This window comes from Rhinopithecus roxellana, chromosome 16 (genome assembly GCF_007565055.1).
Source record: "Rhinopithecus roxellana isolate Shanxi Qingling chromosome 16, ASM756505v1, whole genome shotgun sequence".
Lineage (NCBI taxonomy): Eukaryota > Metazoa > Chordata > Mammalia > Primates > Cercopithecidae > Rhinopithecus > Rhinopithecus roxellana.
The window spans coordinates 23,961,696-23,967,785 of record NC_044564.1 but is presented as its reverse complement, the minus strand read 5'-3'; the positions used below and the strand labels follow the sequence as shown (position 1 = coordinate 23,967,785).

The window sequence follows — 6,090 nt, the reverse complement described above, 5'->3', positions numbered from 1 at the left end:
AGAGTCGCTAATCTTCACAATAACCCTATGAGATTTTTATTGCAGGTGAGAAAAATGAGGAACAGAGAGCCCATGTTTCCCAAGGTTACACAACCACACAGGAAGTAGGGGAACCAGGCAGTTTGCCTTCAGAGGACATGTTCTTAGCCACTTTGTTGTGCTTCCTGTCAAAGCTCACCTCAAAGGAACCACTGCTGTGTAAGCCAGCATCTCCCCTCACCACCCTGGGAATAGACACAGACAGGTAACCAGGCTTGTATCCATGACACGGATTTCTTACCAGTGCACAATTCACCCCACCCACTCATGAGGCTCCCACACCTCTCCTCCCTGAAGTCTTCCCATGGGGTCCACCAGACTGACAGCAGATTAATGACACCCCACCAGCCCTTTGTCCTTGTCTCCAGGCTCAGTAAAGCTAAGCATTGGGACAGAAAAAGAGGCATAAAGGCTGGGTATCTGTGGGCCCAAATGAATAAGGTTTCCCTGCCCTCAGTTCAGCAGTCCTGGCTGGAATTTAGACCCCCTGAGGACTGTTCTTCCCACCAACTGTCACTTGCTCCCAGGACTGGCCGGGGTCTTCCACAAACTTCCACCCATCCTGTCCTGCTCTGGTTCAAATGCATATCCTCTTTCTCCCTGGGGAGAGTCATTCCTTAAGAGAATCAATGGCTGCTAAATTTGCTAAACATGGAGTAGTGCTCTCTCCCACCCCACCCTGTCTAAGGGTTTCTTGGAGGTTGACTTTGCTGAACCTCAGTTTCCTCAACTGTAAAATCTGTAGGACAGTCCCTGTCCTGTCAGCCTCCTGGGCTGGTTAATTGAGGAAAGAGTTTTGTAAGAGGAGAGAGCTTTACAGACTGTAAGGCACTGGGTAAGTAGAAAGGATTTCTGCTCCAGCTGAAAGCTGTGAGTGTATCACCTCCACCCTCCCACAGTCCCAGGCATAGCTGGGTGGTGGGGTGGTGGGTACCGTGATTGCCTCTGTCCAAAGTGCTGAAGTCACAGCCAAGCCAGCTGAGGACCTTCAGTCCCTCCTTGTCCCACCTTTGAGTGAACATCAAGTACAGAGATTTCCAAGCCCAAAGAGTGTCCTAAAATTGAGAATGTATTGCAAACAAATTTTATTTTATTTCCAGTATCTTTGTTTAAAATGAATACAGCTCTCCATTCAAAATTATAACAAGTACAAATGAACAAGAGGTGATTTAGCAGCTCAGTGAGAAAAGAGCCTTAACTCGGTATGGGTGAACAGTATGAGGTGGCTACCAAAAAATAAACTGGTGGGCCAGGTGTGCTGGCTCACGCCTGTAATCCCAGCACTTAGGGAGGCCGAAGCAGGTGGATCTCCTGAGGTCAGGAGTTCAAGACAAGCCTGGCCAACATGGCGAAACCCTGTCTCTACTTAAAATGCAAAAATTAGCCAGGTGTGGTGGTGCGCACCTGTAGTTCCAGCTACTCAGGAGGCTGAGGCAGAAGAATTGCTTGAACCCAGGAGGCAAAGGTTGCAGTGAGCCAAGATCACGCCATTGCACTCCAGCCTAGGCAACAGGGCGAGACTCTGTCTGAAAAGAAAAACAAAACAACAAACACACACACACACACACAAAACCTGATGTAATCTGAGCCTATGTGGAAAGAAGTTCAGAGTCAGAGGAGGGAGGCAGGTCGGCTTATTTGTACCCTGCACCAGCTCTCCTGGAAAAAGCTAATCATAACTGGGCACTACAAACTGAAACCCACTCAGGCAAACATGATCTTAGTGGGTAGAACTGAGAAAGGCAGGGGATGAACCCATGAAGGCATGGGTCCTGGAGAGAAGCAGATTTGAAGGATGCAGATGGTGACGTTTGGCAGATGGGCCAATGAGGTCAGTGTGGTCTCAAGGACAGGGCTAAGATGAAATGTGAACACTATGGAGAGGCAGATTTCTGCTCAATAGGACCAAACATAACTGGTTACCAGGGAAGGCAGTGGAGCTGTATTAAGCATGTGACAGAAATGCTGATTTCAGGGTGGGGTGACTTCAGTCCTCTTGAGATCTGAGATGCCAATAAACAGTTAAGCACATTCTGTGCATACCCAGTGCTAAGCCCAGGTGAGCCAGAAGGAGAAGATTCATGACTGTAAGAACCCACATAAACCCAAAGTTTTGGCATCAAAATCGAGAACTTTAATTTTTTTAGTTCACAGGTGGGCTCTTGGACGCTTGCCTCTAGAACCTGGTGTTGCACGCCCTCTGCTGGTTATCCCTAACATTGCGCTCTCATCCCAAGGCAGGACATCACCCCTCTGAACCCTTTTGGTGCTGGTCAGCCATAGGTTCAGAACACGCAGGGAGACACCAGCGAATATCAGGGAGTTAGATCCTGGAGTGCTCAGTTAGTTCAGTATAGGATCAGAACTGAATCTGAAGATGAATTCAAGTATTTTTAATCAAAATTAGGGCTCAGCCATGTCTAGGAGGAGGGTTTGGGCAGAGGCTGGATTTGGGGAACTGTCTCTACCAGGACAATAACCAGGTTGTGTCTCAGGCTGAAGTCAAAGTTGGGATTCAGCGTGGGACCAAAGTCTGGGCCTGGGTGTCAGCATGAAGCATGTATCAGGTGAGATGCTCAGTCTGATCACAAGAGAGAGGCCATCTGCAGCCAAGGTGATGGGTCAATGTGGCATTCCTATGCCCAGGAGAAAGCATCAGGTAATGAGTACCCAGTCACTGGAGAACTCAAGAACAAACAGGGAGACTGCCCAGGGAGAGGTATGAGGGACAGGGGACAGAAAGAGATAGTCACTCTTTTTTTTTTTTTTTTTTTTTTTGAGAGGGAGTCTCGTCTCACTGTCACCCAGGCTGGAGTGCAGTGGCGCGATCTCGGATCACTGCAACCTCTGCCTCCTGGGTTCAAGCGATTCTCTTGCCTCAGCCTCCTGAGTAGCTGAGATTACAGGTTCGCGCCACAACACCTGGCTTTTTTTTTTTTTTTTTTTTTTTGTATTTAGTAGAGATGGGGGGTAGTCACTAATTCGTAAGGCCCTCCCAACTTTAAGGATGGTGATGGGTAGGCCAAGGAGCCCCCTTTTCCTCAGTATTCTAGTATCCCAGTATTCTAGTCCTGGTTTCCTGTAAAGCCCCCGCTCCTGCTCCCACACACACACTAGTACTACCACATACATATCATAGGCACAACTGGGGGAAAGAAGTGGCCCAAGGGCCAATTCTATCACTGCAGAGAGCTGGCAGTTGTGAGGGTAGTCTTCCTTCCCCACAGGATTCTCTGTTTCTACTGGCAACAGGGCCTGGCAGCCTCCCACACCCAGATCTTAGCAACCATGGGAACCCCTGGCAACTGCTACCATGGTGACAAGACAGGGAACTGAAAACAGGCTGGGGGCACTTCCTCTGCAGCCTTTGGGATGTGAGCAGGATAGGGGCTCCCTTCCCTATACAGTCTGGGAGGGAACATGTGCCTCTGTCTAAAACACCTCCTCACTGGCACCCACCCCCACCCCTGCCCACGGGTTCCGGTTCCCTCAGGGTGAGGAAATGAGGGACACCTAGGGTTATGACGTCTCCAAAGGGAGGGAGGGTGAGTGGGGGCGTTTGGCACTGGCATGATCGCAGATGCACTGCATACGCTGGCAGACGTGGTGTCAATGTGTCAGCGGCCACATACCTCATCCACTCTTTGTCATGTAGACACATGCCCACACAGTCATTTACTCACACATGTACACTGACCCAAAATCATATACCTACAACATATAACAGAATCAGGCACACCATCACACAAAAATAACTGCAAAGATCCACTCACAAATCACATTACCAGTACCACACTATAAATAACTCCCAATCAGACTCACAGATTTACAGATGCACTCACACTCCCAGCATTTGTGAACATGTAGAGTAATGGTTAACTTGGTTGAGTTAACCAAGTTAACCATTGGTTGGGTATAAACTACATGCCCAGCTCAGAACTAAGTGCACTACCTGTGTTACCTTAATTAACCCTCTCAACAACCCCCTGAGGCACCAATCCCCATTTACAAAGGAGATGAGGTGCCAGTGTGGCATGTAAGCTCACAAGGTGCATAGACTCCAGACCACACTGCCACGGTCCACGCCACACCGAGCACCACACACCCAGGACAATGGGACCGAGGGCAGGAACCACGGACTAGGCAAACAGTGGAGTCCGTGCTACCAACACCTAAAGGCACAGTCCCGCACCCTCAAAGGTCCGAGCCTACACTTTAGCATTAGCAGGGGCCAGGTAAAGGCTGGTGACTAAACTCTCTGCCTCCGTGTTGGCACAGGCAAGGTTGGGGGAGGCAAAAGAGACAGAACTGGAATAGGAAGGAGAGCCACCCACAGCCTGGGCCCCACAAGTCTGGAGGTGGGAGAGAGAGAGCCCCCAGATCTGAGGAGCCAGCAGCGGTGCAGGGCCCCTCACCCCACCTCACCCATCTCTGTGTCACACTAGTCCATCCCTCCTCCCTATCCTCCCCCTTCCTCACTCCTCCTCACCCTATCTCTGTGCCTCATCCTTTCGTTGCTCACCCCTTTCCTCATCCCCCACCCTGCCTTCCTGCCCCTCCCCAGCCTTTCTTTCCTCTGCCCTCCTTACTCCCACCCTATCTCTCATCTGCCCCATGCCCCTCCCCTCCTCATCCCCCTCACCCCATCTCCCCATCCTCTCACCACTCCCTCTCCCTACCTCCCCTCCCTCAACCCCATTTCCCCAAATTCCTCATGCTCCTCATTCCCCCACATTCATCACCCATCTCTGCTCCCCTCCTGGCCCCCAACCCCACTTTCTCTCCATCCTCCTCTCACCCCAAGTCTCTTTCTTCCTTCACACCTCATGCCCCTTTACCCTTGGGAGCCCCATAGTGACTCCTGGCACGAAGGCAGGTAGTGAAGAATCTGCAGACCTGACCCCAGGACCCTGGCCCCCTCCCTGCTCTGCTCTTGGCCCAGGTACTCAAGCCGCAGTTTCTAGCAAGACCTCATGGGTGTCCAAACTCTGTCTCTGGAAAATAGGAAAGAAAGAAGTAAAGGAGAGCTTCCGGCCTGACCCTTCCTTTATCATCAATCCCCCAGCACTCTCCCCCCACTTCACCCCCAAATTACTCCCTCCTCACCCCCGCTCCCTCGAGCACAGATGGGCCTGGGAGACAGTGACGTGGGCGCCAGGCACCGTGTCTGCTCGAGTGGCGGCTTCCGCCGGCGAGGCGACCGCCTCCGCAGCCCCGCCTGCTCCCTGCATCGGGGACACTGGGGCTGAGATCTAATGACTTAATGGGGAGTGGGGGAGATAGAGATTCTGAGGGTAAGGAAGGGGATCTTGAGGAGTGAGATGAAAGATTAAAGGGGAGATCTAGGATAGGAGATCAGGGGTGTAAAGAAAGAACCAAGAATAGGATAAAACGGATCACTGCGGGAAGGAAGACAGGAGATCATTGAGGGCCAAGAAGGAAAGGGCTAAAACACAGGCACTCCAGGGGGAAGCAGGATGAGAGACTGATTAGAAAGGGGACTGAAATGGGCACCGCGGGGTCGCTCAGGAGGGGCGCGAGGATGAGGGGCTGTACAGAGGGTGGGCGGGGGAGACTCCTGGAGGCACCGGCCTGGGCAGAGTCATCTGTTTTCCTCAGGGAAGAGGTCCAGAGGGCTCTGAAACCCGGCATCCGTGGGATCTGTTAGAGATTCCTTTAGGTCACGTCAGGCCACCGCGGGGTCAGGGTAAGGTAAAGCTAAATGAGGTCAGCTCGAGGTGGCTACACCGTTGGCTTAAAGGCGAGTAAGAAGTGCTGACCTTTTGGCCCCGGTCCAGGGACTACACCTCCCAGAGTGCACTGTTCTCACCCCCTTGCCCCCCAACGAAGAAAGAAAAGAATGCACGGCCGCACGGCCAACTGGTGGGTACAGTTTTCCTTTAAGGCTGCCTTTGACGTCGCAAGGGTTCCAGAAGGTTCTCCTGGGATTCGAGCAGTGGCCAGTACGTCCCACCTTCTCAACCCGGAGATTGGACTAATATAGTTGCCCCTGGGCTCGGGTCTGAGTCTCAGGCACGAACCAATAAAATC

The 6,090-nt window shown here is 51.8% G+C and overlaps 1 long non-coding RNA gene across 1 annotated transcript; it reads right to left on the bottom strand.

Annotated features, from left to right (window-relative positions):
- Positions 1 to 2,158: 2,158 nt before the first annotated feature.
- Positions 2,159 to 6,040, bottom strand: LOC104680025. Its single transcript, XR_750391.1, has 2 exons — positions 5,820 to 6,040; positions 2,159 to 2,675 (listed from the first exon to the last, which is right to left on the bottom strand). It is a non-coding gene; the product is annotated as an uncharacterized LOC104680025 (long non-coding RNA).
- Between the last annotated feature and the right edge of the window lie 50 nt (positions 6,041 to 6,090).